At 37.7% G+C, this 20,973-nt stretch overlaps 1 protein-coding gene across 1 annotated transcript in view; it reads right to left on the bottom strand.

Moving 5' to 3' along the window:
• Nucleotides 1-20,973, bottom strand: part of LOC136858346 (OTU domain-containing protein 7B) — a gene marked incomplete at its 5' end in the record, with an annotated part of 300,853 nt that overhangs the window by 107,007 nt on the left and 172,873 nt on the right. The gene's annotated exons all lie outside the window — the stretch shown is intronic.

The raw sequence follows: 20,973 nt of genomic DNA on the forward strand, positions 1-20,973 counted from the left end.
AGAGTTTAATTTACATAAAGCACATGTTAAATATGTCTCATTTAAGGAGACACCTCGAACCCCGGACAGTGGACATCCCAGTTATTCTCGTCCACTTGTCATAAGCAAACATTTCACACGTTCTAGGATATCTTTTATATATATATATATACTGGGGTATGTCATCCTTTCTTTTAAAACCATTCTGCAGACATTAGGGAATTCCCTCTGAATGTTTGGACAATTTCAAGTTCAAGAAAAAGAGAGAAAGGAATATACTTAGGCAGCTGTACCAGCCATGAAGTTCGTTCTGCACAGGTCTCCTTCCAAACCTTTCATTATGGTCTCCTTGAGTTCTAATTAATGTAAATTCTGAGAAATCTAGTTGCCCAGGAATGCTGCCAGCAACTGTTTACTCACAATTTACCAAGGGATTTTCCAACCCAGTTTGCATCATTCTATTCATAACTTAGATTGCCGCTGATATGGTCGAGGTCAGGTAGTTTAGTTAAACTTGAAAAAGAACAGACTTGGCCTCTATGGAACATCCCACAGGGCTCCTACACACTGTCATACCCTGGATCAAGATATCAAGGTTAACTTGAACAAGCAATCCCACTCCTTGACAGTGACCTTGATGACCTATTGGTATAGATCTATGAAAGTGGTTTAATTAATAAAAAAGAGTTCCAGTGTTATAGGAAGTCTGGCATTATTACACATCAGCCAATTGCATATCTATTGCCTATGAAAATACTGAACATTTACTTATACTGATTTTTTTTTTCTTTTTGCAATTTGCTTTTAAGTTGAACTGACACAGATAGGTCTTATTGAGACGATGGGATAGGAAAGGGTTAGGAGTGGGAAGGACGTGGCTATGACCTTAATTAAGGTACAGCCCCAGTGTTTGCCTGGTGTGAAAATAAGAAACCACAGAAAACTACCTTCAGGGTTGCTGACAGTGGGGTTCAAACTCACTATTTTCCGGATGAAAGTTCACAGCCGTGTGCCCCAACTGCACATCAACTCGCCCAGTATACTGAACTTTTAATGCTTCATGTACACTTCATATTTCTAACCTCTTTACAGACACATGGTGGCTATAATGTTTAGATTATGGTAGTACATTCACAAGTAGTGCACGTTGTACTGCTCCTTGCCAGTGACTACAGTGTTCAGCCAGCCTGGTTGCTTGCTCCAGGTTGGTATTGTGCAGAGTATCTACGAGGTCATTGCAACAGGTTGGCGGCCTGCCACATCGTTGCTTCATGTAGCTTCACGTAAGACTTATGCTGGACTGTAAGTTTCTCTACGTGGGGGCTACGAGCAAGCCCAAAGAATGTAATAATTCTCTTGTGTATCACGATTGGCAATCTTTGCTGAAATCAGTTTACCTCGAGAATCTATGTATTACTTCTGTGTGCTGTCGACTGAATGAAAAGCATACATCGCCAGCACCACATCTCAGGTGCCTCGATGTAGTGGCAGTCAGCGGAGCTCTGTTGAGGACATAACAGGGAAAACCAGGGTGTTGCCAAGATTGATTCTCGCGTTGGTTATTGAAGTGTCCTGCCGAATTTTGATCAGCTGCATCAAAGCAATGTGCCTCAGTTGTATGCATCTACATATTTACGGCTCACAGTTACAGTCACTCTTCACGATTCCCAAATACAAGATTTAGTTCACTACCTCATATCTGTCAATCCAGTTAACAACTGGCCAATTTAACTTTCAAGGTCAAAAATCATTAGCTCAGTTTTACTGGCATTGATACATGAAACATATTCATCACTAACATCCTCCAGCTTGCATGTAAGTTCTTAAGTTCTTCCAGTATTTCTTGGCTTAATCAGAGCAGTGTCACTGGCTAAGCGGAGGTTCGAGATAAGTATCCACACAGACGCACACAAGATGCTGTCAGTTGGTACAGTTATTTTATTTACACGTATTTACAAATTAACACACACACGTAAGCTTATTCACAGTATCGCAATACAACACTTCACTTCGAGACTATCAACAAAGCTGCCATCTTTAAACAGTTGACAACTGACATTGAATACCACAGAGATTAAAACATTGAAATACAAATAAAATAGATGAGGTACTACTCAATTCAACATGGAGACCGCCTTCACTAGGTGTGTCAGCCACTCTCTTCCAAACCACAACCTCAGTAACTCAACAGTAACTCTCAATAATTCTCAATGACTAACTGTCCGTCAAGATTGTCCCCTTATATATGTGTCTGGCTAGACTTCTAGAAGTTACATTACAAAGAAAAGCTACCTTCGAGAATATACTAGAGTGCACGAAAACACAGAATACAATGTACAGAATGTTCTCCACTGTTCTCCTCCTATACCATTCTGGAAGTTACAGTGTGTTTCATAATTATGGATTACAAATTATACATGTAAGAATAAGTTATAATATTAATTTACAGGTATTTACATTGACAGAACTGATATCAATGTCTATGTACAACACATGTTCATGACATAACCTCACACACAATACGATCATTCGACTAGGTAACTAATAATAATACTAGTACTGAAATGGCGTATGGCTTTTAGTGCCGCGAGATCCCAAGACGGGTTCGGCTCGCCAGGTGCAGGTCTTTTGATTTGACACCCGCAGGCAACCAGCGTGTTGTGATGAGGATGAAATGAGGATGAAGACAACACATACACCCAGGCCCCGTGCCGGGGAAATTAACCAATGATGGTTAAAATTCCCGACCCTGTCGGGAATCGAACCAGGGACCCCTGTGACCAAAGGCCAGCGCGCTAACCATTTAGCCATGGAGCGTGACAATACTAGTACTAACATGATGTAATACTTCACAGCCATATATACAACAACAACAATAATAATAATAATAATAATAATAATATAATAAATAATAATTCGAGCTCGATATCTGCATTAGTTACCCAAGCGTGAGACAATGTTTTCAAGTTATACCTGTTATCGCACTTGTGTCAATATTCCCCCTATATCTTGAAACAATTTCCACACACTGTCACACTCTTCGACTTTGCCATTGTCCTCACTATTTAACCACACACAGGCTACCTCACTCACACAGCCCTCCTGTTGGTGTTGTCGAAATCCAGGGTTCGCAGCCCGGCGGTTCCATCAAGGACCACCACCTTCCCATGGTGGGTCCGCTGTGTCCATGCGACGGTATCTTCGTTCCTGGTGATGTTGATCCGCAGGTCCTCATGTGGCATTCGGAGCTCAGCTGGCTTTCCCCTCGTTCGTATCTTGGTGTTCTGTCAAGTGGCACCCTCGTTTGGTGATTGTCGGTTCGGACTCCACTGGTTCTCCGTCGCCTAGAGGGTTCCCTCCAGCTGCCTCGTTGCCATTGTTGAGTCCATCTCACGGGACATCGTCAGATCTTCCTTGCAGTTCCACTTCAGCGCCGTGCAACTTATCACAGGTGTCGGCCGCCTCGAGCTTGGTGTCTCCTAGGATTAACTCGCCCAGTCACGTCTTCTGTTCGCTCAATCTCGACGTCAAACACCCGCGGCGCTCCATCGGCGTGCTGTGCCCCCTCCCGCAGCTGGACTCGGCAGTCGGCTACCGGCTGGTGGACATCGCCGTGCCCGACGAACGCTCCCACAGCTTCTTCGCAGGTCGAACATGACTGCGGGTTGCGACATACTTCCATCTCCTGTCCAGTGATCGCGTATTCGGCTCCCTCTTCTGACCAATATACATTTACTCATTCAGGACAAATATTTCAGATTCCCTATGGGAATCAACATCTATATCATCCCTCTTCTGACGTGGCCCCGATATTCTTCTTGAGTTTCCGATACTCTTCTCGAGTTTTTCCAAATGGACCCCGACGTGTTTCTCGCGTTTTCCAAGCTGATCTTGAATGAAGGAAGTTAACTGTTTAAGCATTACCACCACCGCCCTCTTGTCGTTCTTCATTTTCGAGTCCAGTAGATTCAATAGAATCCTGTCACGGTCGCCAGTTAACGTATCCACACAGACGCACACAGGATGCTATCAGTTGGTACAATTATATTTTCTCACATATTTACACATATTTACAAATCACACACATAACCTTAATCATTGTTGTCAAAAACAAAACATCACATCACAAACCGCACTCTTTAAACAGTTGACAACTGCCACCGAACACTACAGAAACAACCTTGAAACACAAATAAAACAGATGACTACTGCTCAATTCAACATGGAGACCGCCTGACTCGGCGTGTCAGCTACTCTCTTCGAAACAACAACTTCTCTACAGTAACTCTCAATGACTCGGTAACTAACTTCATTGTCAATATTGCATCTTTATATAAGTGTCTGGCCAGACTTCTAGAACTTACAAAAAAAAACTACCTTCAAAAATATACTAGAGTGCGAATATACGTAGGTTATAATGGGTGGAATGTTCTTAAACATTCTAGTGCCTTACTGCCATTCTGGAAGTTACAGTGTGTTTCATAATTATGGATTACAAATTATACAGGTAAGAATAAATTACATTAATTTACAGGTATTTACGTTGGTATAAATGTCCATGTACAACACATAACCTCACATACAATACGATCATCCAACTACGTAAATAGTAAGAACACTAATACATAATGACATAACCTCACACACAACGCGATCGTATCATAATAATAATACAAATCAGGTACCTGATTTATGCCTTGAGGTAGTACTGTGACTGATGATGCCTTCAATGAAAGGCGAAACATGTCTCGTATGGAAATAAAGATAAATTCCTAATTGTTTAAAATTTTAATGTATTGAATAGGTGATATTATAAACTAATTAGCATCCTACATTTAGTATCTTCAATACGGATCCATAATGATATATATCACTTGCAATGTTCCGAGTACCGGGATGATCGAATTACATCTCCAAGAACTCACCAGTTAAGATGAGTACAAAAGACTTGTCCTTTATTTGTTCTATTATATTGTGCTTTTGTGTAGTTGCACATTTCTTTCATGTTTATAAGTGTAACGTGTTATACATAAAGCAACTTGAGCGACGATGATGAATCAAAAAGGAGAACAATAAAACTTTGTTTCCACCTATTCAATACCTCAATACAAAGTTTTATTGTTCTTCTTTAACTGACTTTCAATACGGAAAAATGAGGATAGTATCCTGCGATGTAGAATCATGTATATATATTTTATGTTGGTGGGTGCTCTAATCCTTCTAAATGATGGCATGATTGGAATTCGAATTGATGATGTGCTAATTTCATTTAAGTTTCGAGTGCATATTTATAGGTTGTAATACAGGAATTTCATTATGATTTAGCTGTTGTTCCTGTGATAGTTTCTTTTGGATGAAATAAATTTGTCAATTTCTTCATGAATAAGTCTTATTAGAAGGATTTAAAATGTATTTATTATGAGGTGAAGCGTAAGGAATTTTCATTAGTGAATCATATTTTATATGGCCTGACCGAGTCTTCATAAAAGAAACGTTTCATTAAACATAGATATGGGTTATAGAATTATAGAATGTGTTTAGAATTGAGAATAATTTTCTTCAGTAGTTATGAGCTTGTGTATTTGAATGAATGATTTAAATAAGCATGATGCTTATACGGTTGTATGGTTTTGTTGAATAATAGGGTCGTCGATGTGATGATATGGTACGCGATTGTTATGTTGGATTATTTATTGGGAAATAGGTGTTACATATGATGTAATGTCTTCGAGATATACCAAGAATATTGGTACTGGAATATAGTAAAGTAGAGGCTCATCATGCAAATTTCAATGTGATATACGATGGGACAGACAACCAGTTAGGATTTTATAATTCTACCTTGAGGGTATAGCTTTCCGAAGAATGTTTCGGAGATGGACATATGATCGTCAGTAACATTAATATGATACATGAGTATGAGACTGGCATTATATGAATGATAATAGATACATATGCAATGAAGTTCTTCGAATTAATGTTACCCCCAATAAGACGTTTAAGTTAATTTTCATATTAACAATGTTAGGTCATTGATCTACCTTTATTCATATTGCTGGATTTGCGTGTAGCTATTTTAACATCAGGTAGGTTTGCTATTATTGTAGCGCCATATGAACGGAAGAGAAATTCTAATGGATAGTTTTAAAAGTACGTCACTTATTGTACGCAATGTTTACTATTTATCCACCAATGTTGGAAGATTTTCTTTAATTATTGTTGATTATATTGTTATCGATAATTGATTTCATTAAATCCGAACATCCTTCCAATTAAACTAGATTTTCAGTATTTTCATTTGTAAATTAGGATTTCTATTAGCCTCAAATAGTTTTAAGCTATAATCTCTCATGATGGTAACATTAATGTGCTGATGATTATTATGAACAGTAACCGGTGCCTAATAGAACCTTCATGCCCATGAGTGGAATCTTATTTATCACCGTTGAGCAATGCCAAGGCGTATCTACAATATTTCTTCGAACCCTATCAATACATTTGCGCAACTAAGGTTACAGTTCACTTTCTGGATTCCAATCCTCAAGCATGAAAGATTAAAAATATATATATTGTAACAGGAACACCTGTACTTTACCTTAATCGGAGAGCAGGGTTGATGCCAGGGCCTATACGTTCAATGCTAGGAACCACAGAGAGAAGGGTATTTGAAAAAGTTCTTTTGGAAATTAAGTCTTTGTTTATTCAAGTTAGACAAGAAATATATCACCTTTTACAGATGTGAAGGATGGATCTGAGAAAGTCCAAACAGTGGTTGGAAGTGACGCTGTCTCTCGGCATCGGTGATGTCCCGTGTTGCCGGACTTATTCCCCTCCAGCCTTTCCCCCCCAACATGGATCTCCTCTCAGCACCATGGCACTGCATTATTCCATGGTGGTTGACAGGTCTTGAAGGACCGATGAGGATCGGGATCGAACCCGAGAGTCTGATGCCTGATGATCGATTACGTGCAATGTGGAATTATTGATTTAGCATTAATACCACTTCGGTCCCTGAGGGGAGTAAAGAAGTGTATAGGCATCGCACAGAATGTCAATGAGATCTGGTACGACACTTCTTTACTGCGCTGCACATTTTGCAAATTAGTACCTTCACTGAATATTACTACTCAACACTGTTTGTAGAATTTACAAGTTCCACAGTTCATAACGAAAGAAGAACATTAACAGAGTTCAACACAAATGAAATTGTCGTTCGATGCACTGTTCTAGAGCACCAAGTCTATTTAGCGAGCACAGTTCAAAAACCTTCAGTCTCTGTCACTAAGGCACAGTCTCATGAAAATAAATTCTGTTATTAAAGCACACTTTTTACAAAATAAATTCTGCCACTAAGGCACAGTCTTGTGTACCTAAATTCTGTTATTAAAGCACAGTTTTTACGAAATTAATTCTGTCCCTAAGGCACTGTCTTGTGAACCTAAAAGGCATCATTAAACATGATCAGCATAGTTCGAAGGAAAGAAATTAACACTATCCAACAAATAAACGACACAGATTTTAGAAATTCTGATACAGTTTGTTGCGAAAGACTGACATGAATCAAATGGTCTCGTTTGTAACTGAACTATCACTTCCATGAATATGTACAATAACACAACAATAAACTATTATGTGGCAAGTCCGCCCAGTTTATGCAAGTTGATAATAGTTTATGATTATTCGCTCAGAGAATTTAATCCCGTTCTCAAGAATGTTAATGACTCGAACTGTTCAAGTTTTAATACACATACATGTTGTCAGATGTTCCTGACTGTCTAACTATGTTTACAAACATATTAATCTGAATTTATATTGAAAAATCTGAATATCTGCATTTAAAATGGAAATTATGAAAATTAACATTCATTAAATAAATTACACACTTGTCGAACCTTGTACTCACACTTACTTGTTACCTGCTTACTTACACATACATTTTTTGAAGGGCGCCAGCTGTCACTCAGTACAGCAATAATAGAATGAGACTCTTGACTATCTCTAAGGTGTGGGGTAATAAGCTTACTTTTGACAACATACCATATAAGTTCTGGGAAAAGGAGATTGGCGTTCGGTTTCCTCATTAATTTTGAGGTTAAGATATTTTACTTTCAATGAAATGAAACTATGAATTCGTTTGATAGAACAATATATATTCTTTAAATAATATATCAAAAAATAGTGAGTCTTGTTGCGATAAAACAGATGAGAATATGAAATTATGACATTGCAACTGAAAGAAACTAGGCATGAATTTGAATTCTTCTTGACCGGACATTTAACAATTTATACGAAATATTTCCCTCACTGATTCACTTGACTGTACCTTGAACACTTTGAGTGTAATTACGACGTAATCCATTGCTCTGGTGTTTACTGTAGATGTGTCACGCCTAACGTGGTGATACATCCTTGCGACTGCTTCTTCTCCATATCATCTGACTTCTTTGTAAGTCAATATGGTATGACCTCTTGGCAGGTCCAGGGTTGCCCTCTCTGACTCCTAGGTAAGCCTTGCGTCCGCGTCTTCCACTAAGTGACGGACCAACCATTTGGTCTCACTCTCTCAATGACCAATAATGGCTCACTGAGTCTTCACCATCTCTCGTTCACACTGGTTGGCTGACCACTTAAGGCCTCTTGATCTAGTAGACTACTTCACTGTACTGCATCCGTATAAGTAATGACTGACGCTACAATATGAACCCACCTTATATAGACGCTGGTTGACACAGCTACGTAATCTCCAGAAATAACAATGACATACTCCCACCTACGCGACAGATATTACGCACAGTGGTGAAATAGCCCCGCGGCGATCGACTCGTGCGCGCATATCTAAATACATACGATGACATATCCATGGAGTGGCGATGACTTGGCAGAATCGCCAACAATATTGCACAATGCACCAACGTCACATCCGATCTCTGATATATACAACAATTCTCGCTGTACAGGTATTGAGTGTTATACTACACATACGTATATATGTATACATCAAAGTGCAATCTTGCAAGCAACAAGGCAATTGCAAAATTGAATAAAACGGATAATTACAATAATAGTACAATATCACAGATAACATAATAATAATAATAATAATACTGACATAATAATAATAATAATAATAATAATAATAATAATAATAATAATATACAGATAAAATCATACAATAATAAAAATACAGATATCATCTTGTAACGGGATTTGAACCGTTACAATTCGCCTCCCTCATAAATAAATCGAAGAACAAAGAATCGATTGATTTATGAACAAAATTATATATATAACATTGACACAGATAAACACTTTAAATGAGTATACAACAATAATTTTCTTTTTCAGCATCCATACATTTTATAATACATCACATATGAGAATTTTTCTCGCACATTGCCATCGTAGATAACTGTTCAGTGTCCCATTCTCATACAATTCACAAGAGCATAGCCCTTAATTTAACACACACAAATAATTTTCAATCAATATACAACATTCTTCTCCTTTTTTTTTAACATATCAAAACTTTTTGTGAAAATTCACTTATATGAGAACTTTTCTCGCATATGGTTATCGCAGATAACTGTCCAATGTCCTGTTCTCAGTTTTGTCACACAGAACATGACAATGTAGCACTTATTCTTCCAATGCACCAATACGACACTTGGTTCACACGCTAATTCATGTATGTTAATTTTATTTTGCCAGTTTCTTACAAAAATTTAATCATCTTACTCTTATTTCAACAAATCTCACGTGACGTAGTTCTTTACATATATAATACTATAAGCACCGACAATATCCCCTTCCTGATCTTTTAAGTAATATGCACACTTCCCGATACGGTTCACAATAGTGAAATACCCCTGATAAAAAATAACTTCAAGATATTTCCCGCCTCTGCAGATGATGAAATGGAACTCTGAGTAGCACTCTGTCACTCAAACTGAATCAATTTTGCCCTTATTGACTTACATATATCAATAAATCACATCCTTCTTGGCAATAATAATTAAAGGATCAATACTATGGCTACAAGATGGTTCAATTATTCCGTAATCCAGCATAATGTTTATTTGTTCTTAAACTTCACTAGCATTTTTAAGTTGAATGGGGTACTTACCTCCCACAAATGATGAATGGTCATGTACTACAAATTTATGTTCATATACGTGTTCTTCCTCACTTACCACTAAATACCTCTCGATGCTTACCTAACATCGACCACAATTACTCCTCCTGTAATTCACTCAAATTACCTCACGTCACTGCCTCATACCGACGATCCCTCAGATCCTGGTCGTATAGACACGTAACACACCCAACAACACATTTCCTCTCACTAGGAACAACTTCACTTACCTCTCATATATTTCAAAGAACACACGTCACCGACACACTTACCTCAGACCATCATAATTAACACGTACTTCTTTGCTAGTTTCCTCCCAGAACAAACACACACTACCTAAATTAAAGTCTACTCTACTTCCATGATTTGCAACCACGTCAGCTCCTAAAATCACTGGATACACAAGATCTGGTACAACAAGGCGTGGCTGAAAGTTACATTCATTTTCAATTATGATTGGTACCAATATCATTTTATTTACTCACTTTGACTCACCCAACGGCTGTTATAAGATCTGATAGTACCTTCACTTACCTTCTTCATATCACAATTTCCATCATCGGAGTTATTCCCTCACTACTTACATCACATTCTCGGCATTACAAGTACTTACATCACTTAACAGAACACTTCTTACGTCTACCTTACTACTACTATTAATTACTTCATTATCTGCGATTACGTCATTACTTAAATATCTCACTTAACATTACTTAGGTTACAATCACACTACTCTTAAATTTACTTTCACTACATAACTACTTATACTACATACCTGTTCATCTACTACCTTCAGACTGTTCACTTAATTTACCCGATTCCCTGTGAATTTGAGATACTCTGGCTCGATAACGACACCTTGATACCCTTCATATCAAGACTATCATAGTCTCTCTGATAACTCAAACCCGTACGCCTCCCATCTTCTGATTCTCTCTTCTGACCTTCTCTCTCATAACTCAAATACATACGCCTCCCATCTTCCGATTCTCTCTGATTACTCCTCTGATACTCTCTCTCACAACTCAAATTCATACGCTTCCCATCTTCCAATTCTCTCTGATTACTCTTCCGACCACTATCACCATCAACACAACTATTAATCCTCTGCGGATCATGATCACTACCTCTTCTCTGATACACAGCTAACATTTTCCCCCTTCTCTCTACAATACTACTTTCCCCAGCTATCATGCGCTCTCTCTCTCGCGCGCGCCCTAGTACACATTCCTCCCAAAGCCTATCAATGAACACTTTAATCTCTTCTAAATTAGACATATTATTCCAGTATACTCGAAACCATATTCTACTTTCACCGACAAACACATTAGACAAAATCTCCAACACGTATTCCCATTCAATAACATTATTCCTCAACTTACTTGCAAATCTTTTCTCGACTACTTTTACAAATTCTGTAGTACTGAACTGTTTTCCAGAAAACTTGGTTAAATCACAATCCCTACTGAACAAACCACTCGCTATTACCACTTCTCTCACCGTCTCACCTCTACCTTTCTGCCGTATCACTCCCTGGCAGTTCTCAACTTCTTCTTCTTCTTCCGCTGCTCTTTCAGCATTCTCTTCCACTATTCTCACGTCTTCCTGCAATTCTTCCTCTCTCTCACTCACCTGCTGTGATAGCGTTTCCTGTTCGTTCCGTAGTTCAGTGACCTCCACAAGTTTGCTTTCAATTTGTTCATTTCTACTAATCTGTTCCCCCGTATCTTCCCCAATTACATTGTAAATTTTGTCCAATCTTTTCTCGACTACCTCATGAATTTCTTCCCGATTACTAGAAATTTTATCACTTAATTCTACGATATTCCCTGAAAATGCTCCTTTGACATGCTCAATCTGAATATGAATATTGCTCCGATTCAACTTCATTTTACCTCCTATTTCAACACACTCTTCATTTGACTTACTTTCTAACATATATTCTGACTTAGATGTTTGATTGTTTATCTCTAATATCTTAGAATCTATTTTATTAATGGTCACATTAAAATTTTCTTTATTACTGCCAATTAATTCTTCCATTTGTTTCTTATTATTTTCATTACTAATACCAATCATTTGCTCCATTTTATTACTACAGCGACCAAGCACTTCTTTCATCTGTTTATTCCTATTTTCAATACTACTACTAATCACTTCTTCCATCTGTTTACTCCTATTTCCATAATAAATATCAATCTTTTCCTCCATATGTTCCATATGTTTCTTGAGCCCGGTCATTTCGGCCATGAACAAATTAAAAAAATCTTGGTTCATTCCCCCCGCGATTTCCTTTTGAGTTTCAGTGTGCTTCTCAATTTCTGCACTTTCCTGAATTATCCCAGAACCTTCCATCGTATTCACCTGCTCCCTACTCTGAATTTCACCTTGGATGTCCGCAGAAGCAATGACCTCGTCGTTACATGACTTGTTACTGTCTTCCGTGTCCATCTTTGGTTCACTAGTAATAGTCCGCGATCTCAAATTAATTTCCCTCTTCAAATCCCTTGACATATCCCCGAAATACAAATATATATCACAAAATTATAGTCCTGACATTTACCGGTAATAATTTCCGTTGGCTTAAATGCGCACACTCCTCCCAAAATGAACCTATGATATGCTGTCATTCAGAACAAATTCTGAATTTATTCGAGTCCCACGTTGCGTCGACACATTGTCAGATGTTCCTGACTGTCTGACTATGTTTACAAACATATTAATCTGAATTTATATTGAAAAATCTGAATATCTGCATTTAAAATGGAAATTATGAAAATTAACATTCATTAAATAAATTACACACTTGTCGAACCTTGTACTCACACTTACTTGTTACCTGCTTACTTACACATACATTTTTTGAAGGGCGCCAGCTGTCACTCAGTACAGCAATAATAGAATGAGACTCTTGACTATCTCTAAGGTGTGGGGTAATAAGCTTACTTTTGACAACATACCATATAAGTTCTGGGAAAAGGAGATTGGCGTTCGGTTTCCTCATTAATTTTGAGGTTAAGATATTTTACTTTCAATGAAATGAAACTATGAATTCGTTTGATAGAACAATATATATTCTTTAAATAATATATCAAAAAATAGTGAGTCTTGTTGCGATAAAACAGATGAGAATATGAAATTATGACATTGCAACTGAAAGAAACTAGGCATGAATTTGAATTCTTCTTGACCGGACATTTAACAATTTATACGAAATATTTCCCTCACTGATTCACTTGACTGTACCTTGAACACTTTGAGTGTAATTACGACGTAATCCATTGCTCTGGTGTTTACTGTAGATGTGTCACGCCTAACGTGGTGATACATCCTTGCGACTGCTTCTTCTCCATATCATCTGACTTCTTTGTAAGTCAATATGGTATGACCTCTTGGCAGGTCCAGGGTTGCCCTCTCTGACTCCTAGGTAAGCCTTGCGTCCGCGTCTTCCACTAAGTGACGGACCAACCATTTGGTCTCACTCTCTCAATGACCAATAATGGCTCACTGAGTCTTCACCATCTCTCGTTCACACTGGTTGGCTGACCACTTAAGGCCTCTTGATCTAGTAGACTACTTCACTGTACTGCATCCGTATAAGTAATGACTGACGCTACAATATGAACCCACCTTATATAGACGCTGGTTGACACAGCTACGTAATCTCCAGAAATAACAATGACATACTCCCACCTACGCGACAGATATTACGCACAGTGGTGAAATAGCCCCGCGGCGATCGACTCGTGCGCGCATATCTAAATACATACGATGACATATCCATGGAGTGGCGATGACTTGGCAGAATCGCCAACAATATTGCACAATGCACCAACGTCACATCCGATCTCTGATATATACAACAATTCTCGCTGTACAGGTATTGAGTGTTATACTACACATACGTATATATGTATACATCAAAGTGCAATCTTGCAAGCAACAAGGCAATTGCAAAATTGAATAAAACGGATAATTACAATAATAGTACAATATCACAGATAACATAATAATAATAATAATAATACTGACATAATAATAATAATAATAATAATAATAATAATAATAATAATAATATACAGATAAAATCATACAATAATAAAAATACAGATATCATCTTGTAACGGGATTTGAACCGTTACAATGTCTATCAGCTGTTGACGACTCAAAATATTATATCACTTCCTATCTTGTACAAAAATAGAGTTCAAAGTTTCCACCTTCGACACTTACAAATTTGTACGTCCACAGACGCGAACACTTGTACTTTCCGTAAACACAACTACCGTAGGCAGTCTGCCAAACAGAGTAACAATCTCTGGCTGATATCTTCCACAGTTGGCCCATACACCATGGCAGCTGGGAATACACACAGATACTGATTTAAGCTAACTCAACTAGCTCCTTTTACACCCATAGTCCAGGCATTGTGACTTCTGATTTGTCAATTTTCTATCTTCAATTTCTCGGTAATCCCACCGCCAATTTTAATGAAATTTGGTATTCTACCCTCTGTTGTTATGGGCTACACAACTACGTAATTGAAATTTTTGTATCAATTCGGTTCTGGAAATCATGAGATGGAAGGAATCACATGTTTGATGGCTACGTCATATGTCCTTGGCTGGCTTTCCATTAGTGAGCAGGTTGCGTGCATAGCTGCCACATCCATCATCTGCACGCAGAGCGGTCTTTTCAAACCTCTTGTACAGCTGTTGTTACGAATCGCACTCGTAGAAACCAGAAATACTTTGATAATGTACGTTGCTGTGATATTCCCGTTAACTACTCGAATTGGTGAAGTTTTAATACACAAGTCTATCACTTTGTATCTCGCACATATATATAAAAAATTGCGCCTTGTCAATACTGTCAAAAACTGTCTATTTACATCATTAAATGCTGTACTTGTTTCATGAACCTTGATTGTTCTCTTCCTCAGCGGCTAATTAAACCACCAAACACACATGAGACATGATCAATCAATACCTCATAATATATTTACGTTATTATATAACATAAGAAAGTCATCAATATAAAATATTATTGAATTACATTACTAAACTAGGGACTAGTTTCGGCCTTGACATAATATAGTATTGAAAAAGGTGGACCATACAACGTTAATTTAATCATTATTATTGTGATCACAATTCAATACGGATCAAAACCATGCAGTTTATATCCTATGATTACGTAACCAACCAGAAAAAACAGAAAGCCTTAGGTCTTAAAGTCAAAATAGCCAAATTATGCAGAGACTCTGAATTTCTCAAACAGTGTATATCGCTCACAATTTGACACCCAACTTTCTTAAAAGCAAGTTTAAGAAACATCGTTCTTTTCAAATTACTAAACCTAAGATTTGGCTGAAAGAGGAGATCAAATTTTTTGTACAAGAAAAATTCCTTTTTTAACCAACGATTATACGAGACTCACCTCGAAACTACAAGTTTACTTTCGGATCCTCACTGGAACCTATTTGAAGCCCAAGTTGACAAAAGAATATTTATTGTATTATCAAAGAAACAACAAACCCTACAGAAAAAGCTGCATAGGTTAATGAACTCCAAACTCAACAACAGCTATGCTAAAGAAACCAGCAAAAACACTAGGCCCAACATGCCCAATCAATTTCACCCTCCGATCATAAATTTGTCCAAGGTACCGTTGAATGAATACGAAAGTTCCATTTTAGCCCAGGGCCCTAAACACAATTGGCCTAATCTTAACACTCTGAACACAGCCATCACTACAACAGTAGAAGCAGAATTAGCCATTAGCAAATTGCCAGCAGATAAACAAGGTGAAGTAAGAACTGAAGTAAAAGGAAAATTATCTTAACCCAAAAAACAATATTAATTCCCATAATTCACCCCTTACTACTCATGATGACAACAGTTACAAGACCGAGCTCGATAGCTGCAGTCGCTTAAATGCGGCCAGTATCCAGTATTACAAGTAACAACTCTCATTATTGTTCCGTACTGAAGATGACGTTAGGCATAGATATCAAGGATAATTTAATAAAAAACCACCTATTCAATACTTTCCATTTTTTTCCCAATACTTTCCACGTTTAATGTGGTTAATATTTACATGATTTTATGTAGACTTATTTAGGTCAGGTACATGTTTCACCCATTATTTTAGGCATCTTCAGCCTGTAAACAACCTTTAGGTCAAGGTTTGGGACCTTTTTAACAAAACAAGAAAAAGTGGAAAGTATTGAATAGGTGGTTTTTTATTAAATTATCCTTGATATCTATGCCTAACAGTATCCAGTGGGTTCGAATCCTACCGTCGGCAGCCCTGAAAATGGTTTTCCGTGGTTTCCCATTTTCACACCAGGCAAATACCTTAATTAAGACCACGGTCGCTTCCTTCCACTTCCTAGGCCTTTCCTATCCCATCGGCGCCATAAGACATATCTGTGTCGGTGCAACATAAAACAAATAGCAAAAATAGTTACAAGGATTCGATTCTCATACAAAAGCAAATACATTCTCTCAAAAAGAAAATCAATGATAATAATCTTATAATTACGAAAGCAGAAAAAGGTAACACTACCGTCATAATGGACAAAAATGAATACGTACGCAAAATAAATAAATTTTTTAACAATAGCTCATTTTCTACAGTAGAGAAGGACCCTACCCCGAGAACCCAACATCAACGTAAGCGGGCCCCCAAGAATACTTCATACCTATTGACAGATCGAGAAAAAACTAAATTAATTAATATGAACCCAGGTTTACCCACCGTCAAAGCCCTCCCCAAAATACACAAAACCGATGTCTTTATTCGCCCGATCATTAACTATAGACTGAGTTCATTATATAAAGCATCACAATACATTCAAAGATTTTTAAGAAGGAACTATCATTTTTTGTCGAACAAATCCGTCAAAAGCACTCAAGAATTGATCAATAAATTAGAAAAGTTTAACATTCAATCCAATTCTCTCCACTCATTCGATTTTATAAACATGTATCCTAACATACAAATCTCCACGATATACCCCATCATTCAAAACAATTTAAGCAAATACAGTGGTCAAGTATATTAAAAATACAGGATTTCATGTCTATGCTTAAATTAGTTATATAGGGTTCGGAAGTTTAAGACCTACAGAAGTTCAACATATGCAAGCAAATTTCCCGTAAAAACTAGCTAAATATGACCTAAAAAACTACAAAATATAACAAATTTTTGGGATAGGTACAGTAAACGTCGTAAGTGCCAAAACATGATCAGCGATAATACACCAGACACATTTGGATGGTGTTATGCAATGATAGACCAAGCGACAAAATTCATGTTTCGAGAAAAAGGCGTCTTTGCGAATGCTTAAAGAAAAACTATCTACCCCATGCATTTTTCTATAAATCAAATCTTATTATATTCACATAGCACCATATTTTGTTTTTCTAAAATAATATACGCAAAAACCTTACCCGAGTATTTTATTTTGATAAAAAAGCGTCTTAGTCTACAAGTGATTTCAGAAATTCTATAATGCAATCAGAGTCCAAGCGCCAAGTAGCGTTTAGTCTACAAACGCGAAACAGATTAATACAAAACTAGCACAACATTTCTACAGGAAAGAACTATCAAGCACAATATCACAGTACAACACTTAATATTTTACATTCTATAGTCAATAACTCTTTTATTATTACCCATTAGCATGTTCATTATAGTGTACAAACTTCACAAGTAAATGATGCAAATAATAATAGTAAAAGAGCCTCCGTGGCTCAGACGGCAGCGCGTCGGCCTCTCACCGCTGGATACTGTGGTTCAAATCACGGTCACTCCATGTGAGATTTGTGCTGAACAAAGGGGAGGCGGGACAGGTTTTTCTCCGGGTACTCCGTCCGGTTTTCCCCTGTAATTTTTCATTCCAGCAACACTCTCCATTCTCATTTCACAGCATCTATCAGTCATTAATAAATCACTTTGGGTGTGGCGACCCCATCGTACTAATACCCTATATATGCTTCATTCATTCCATCCTTGACCCGGTCAATGACTGGAAAACAGGTTGTAGGTTTTCATTTTCAATAGTAAAATCAACGTAAGAAAAAGAAAGTTCGCCTTCTGAAACGACTTCACGAGTTATTTCGAAATCAGGTTTTCCTGAAAAACCTTCGATAACATCATCTATGATAGGAGAACCAACTAACTTTTGATGAAACTCCAAACAGTCTTTAGGGATCAAGTGAAACAGGGACTTCAGATCACGTAATTTTTCTGAGCTTATTGGTTTTCCTTCTGGCCACAGTTTAAGCAGTTTTCTTGTGAAATGTACACTGTCACCGACAGATTTTCGACCAGTTCTTTTTCCAATGTTTATTTCCGTTTAGGATTCCTGCCTTAGATCACTTTTCACAAAAACTGACAGAGGCTCTGATTTCCTGTGCTGGATTTCCTTGAACAGTAACCAGTTTACCTTTTTCACCCTCAACGCTTTTCTTCCTGTTGGTGATCGCGCCTTCTATTGTCGATGTACCTACAAAGTCATCCTTTACCATTTGGAAGACTTGTAACGGATTTCTCTTCTTGCAAGACTTCATTATTTTAATGTAATCTTCTGGCATATAGAGACGTTGTTGGAACTTTATTGTAGTCTCAATATCACCAAAACCGAGCTCGATAGCTGCAGTCACTTAAGTGCGACCAGTATCCAGTATTTGGGAGATAGTGGGTTCGAACCCCACTGTCGGCAGCCCTGAAGATGGTTTTCCGTGGTTTCCCATTTTCACACCAGGCAAATGCTGGGGCTGTACCTTAATTAAGGCCATGGACGCTTTCTTCCCACTCCTAGCCCTTTCCTGTCCCATCGTCACCATAAGACCTATCTGTGTCGGTGCGACGTAAAGCAGCTTGCAAAAAAAAAAAATCACCAAAGTCAGAGTCATTTTTCAGAAAACTGTGCCCAGGAACTAGAAAGCGTTGTGTGATAGTCAGTAGGCTAGGGTGTTCTTCTGGAATACTTTTCAGCAACAAAGCTATTTTTATACTTCGATTCTGGCCCCGAAATAAATCTGACCAGAGAATCAAATGTATTGTGTCTGGTGATACATGAGCCAGTATGTGTTTTCTTAAACATGATTCAATTTCTTGGGCTCCTCTTCCAGCATCTCCTTCCACCCACAAGTAACAAAATCCTTTGTCCTTAGAATCATGAATACCGCAGTTATACAACCAAAGCTGGCATTTATAAAACACTATATTTGTTGGTATTCTTGGGAGTGGCAATGTCTTTTCCAAATCAAACGAAATGCATTCAGTTTCTCTCGACGTTTCGTTTTATCCTGCATGAAATTCTGCTTCATGTAATACCTTGCAAGGTTTACTTCCTCTAAATGACTTTCATGTTCCTCTTTTGCTAGTGAAGAATCCAATTCTGATGAAATCTCTATCCTCATGGTAAGAGCATCACATGTACTGCATGTGTCTTTCTTTAGTGTTTTACACTTTAGTTTGAACTTGGTTAGAAATATTTTTTATACAATGCTAAAGAAACAGGATTCACATAGTTTTCACAGTAGAGACTGTACATTACATTGAGAGTAGTACCTGAACTTAAATACTTTGCCTTTGTTTGTGAACGACAATGTGATTTATATTTTGGAAATTTTGAAATGTGCTCACGTACTTCACGGACTTTAGGTTCTGGTAGTTTATATGTCCTTCAGCACTCCCTCTCCCACCCACGATTTCACATCGCTTCATTCTTTTTAAAGCTTTGTCAACAACACAACTCGACACTCGTAATGTTTGTAAAAAATATTGCTTTACACACTTTCCTACTGCACAAAAAATACTCTCTGGACGCATTCCGCTTCTCAGATCCTACTGCTCTCTTCCGCTTTAACCATTCCTGCTATTATTTGGCATCTAGCTTCATAAGAGCCAGCTTTATGAAAATTAGTAAATATCACTCGTCTCTCCTCCAGAGTAACTAATTCGTGGCATTTGAGCCTGCAATTACATTCCTAATCCCGAAATTCTTTACTGACTTTGACTATCCCCCTGGTATTGATGTAGTCTTTATTGGTATTCACCTTCCTTTTCTTAATTTGTCGCGTTTCATCTTCAAATTTTTTGCTTTCTTCCTTTTCTTGGCCGGCCATCTGAAATAGCACCGCTAGTGTCCAATTCTATCTCCACATCTGATGTCCCAGTATCTCCATGTGGGGCGAAATTATTGCAGGTGCCAGTTTCCAGCATTTCGTCACAATTTTGGCGTTAAAATTTTCTGATATGCTTGGAAATATTTAATTTATAACAGACATGTTGTTTGACAGAATACTGTTATCTGAACACTTGTGGTACAAGCGTGGAATATCATCAGCGTCTTTCTGAGGCTTTTCATTAGAAAACACTTCGTTTAAAACACGTACATCATCACCAGGGTGGGTTATTTCCCCAACATTTCCTAATTTTGTTTTCATTAATGCACACAACTCAGGGTTGGACACTTCGATTTGAACCGATTCCTGAGCTGTTCTGTTGGAACTATTACGGGCACTCAAATTTGACATTAAATCACCAAATGTGACAACTTCAGGTGAACCATTTACATTGCCTTGCAACTGGAAGTTAAATATCACAATGCAGAAGGTCCTGGTTGACTGAAGGCGGAAATATATTACTTTCACAGTGATTCATGTCTGTTTTAGGTCGATCAAATTGATCATGTAGATCAGAAACAGCTCCACCATGTTCAGCATGCTCTTTGTCAGAAGGCAGAGCTTGTGGAGATGCCTAAAATAGATATGGAAAAATGTTAAATATCCGATTATAAACCTTACCATTAAATCTGTTTTAACAGGAATATGGAAAATGTATCT

Source organism: Anabrus simplex, chromosome 1 (genome assembly GCF_040414725.1).
Source record: "Anabrus simplex isolate iqAnaSimp1 chromosome 1, ASM4041472v1, whole genome shotgun sequence".
NCBI lineage: Eukaryota > Metazoa > Arthropoda > Insecta > Orthoptera > Tettigoniidae > Anabrus > Anabrus simplex.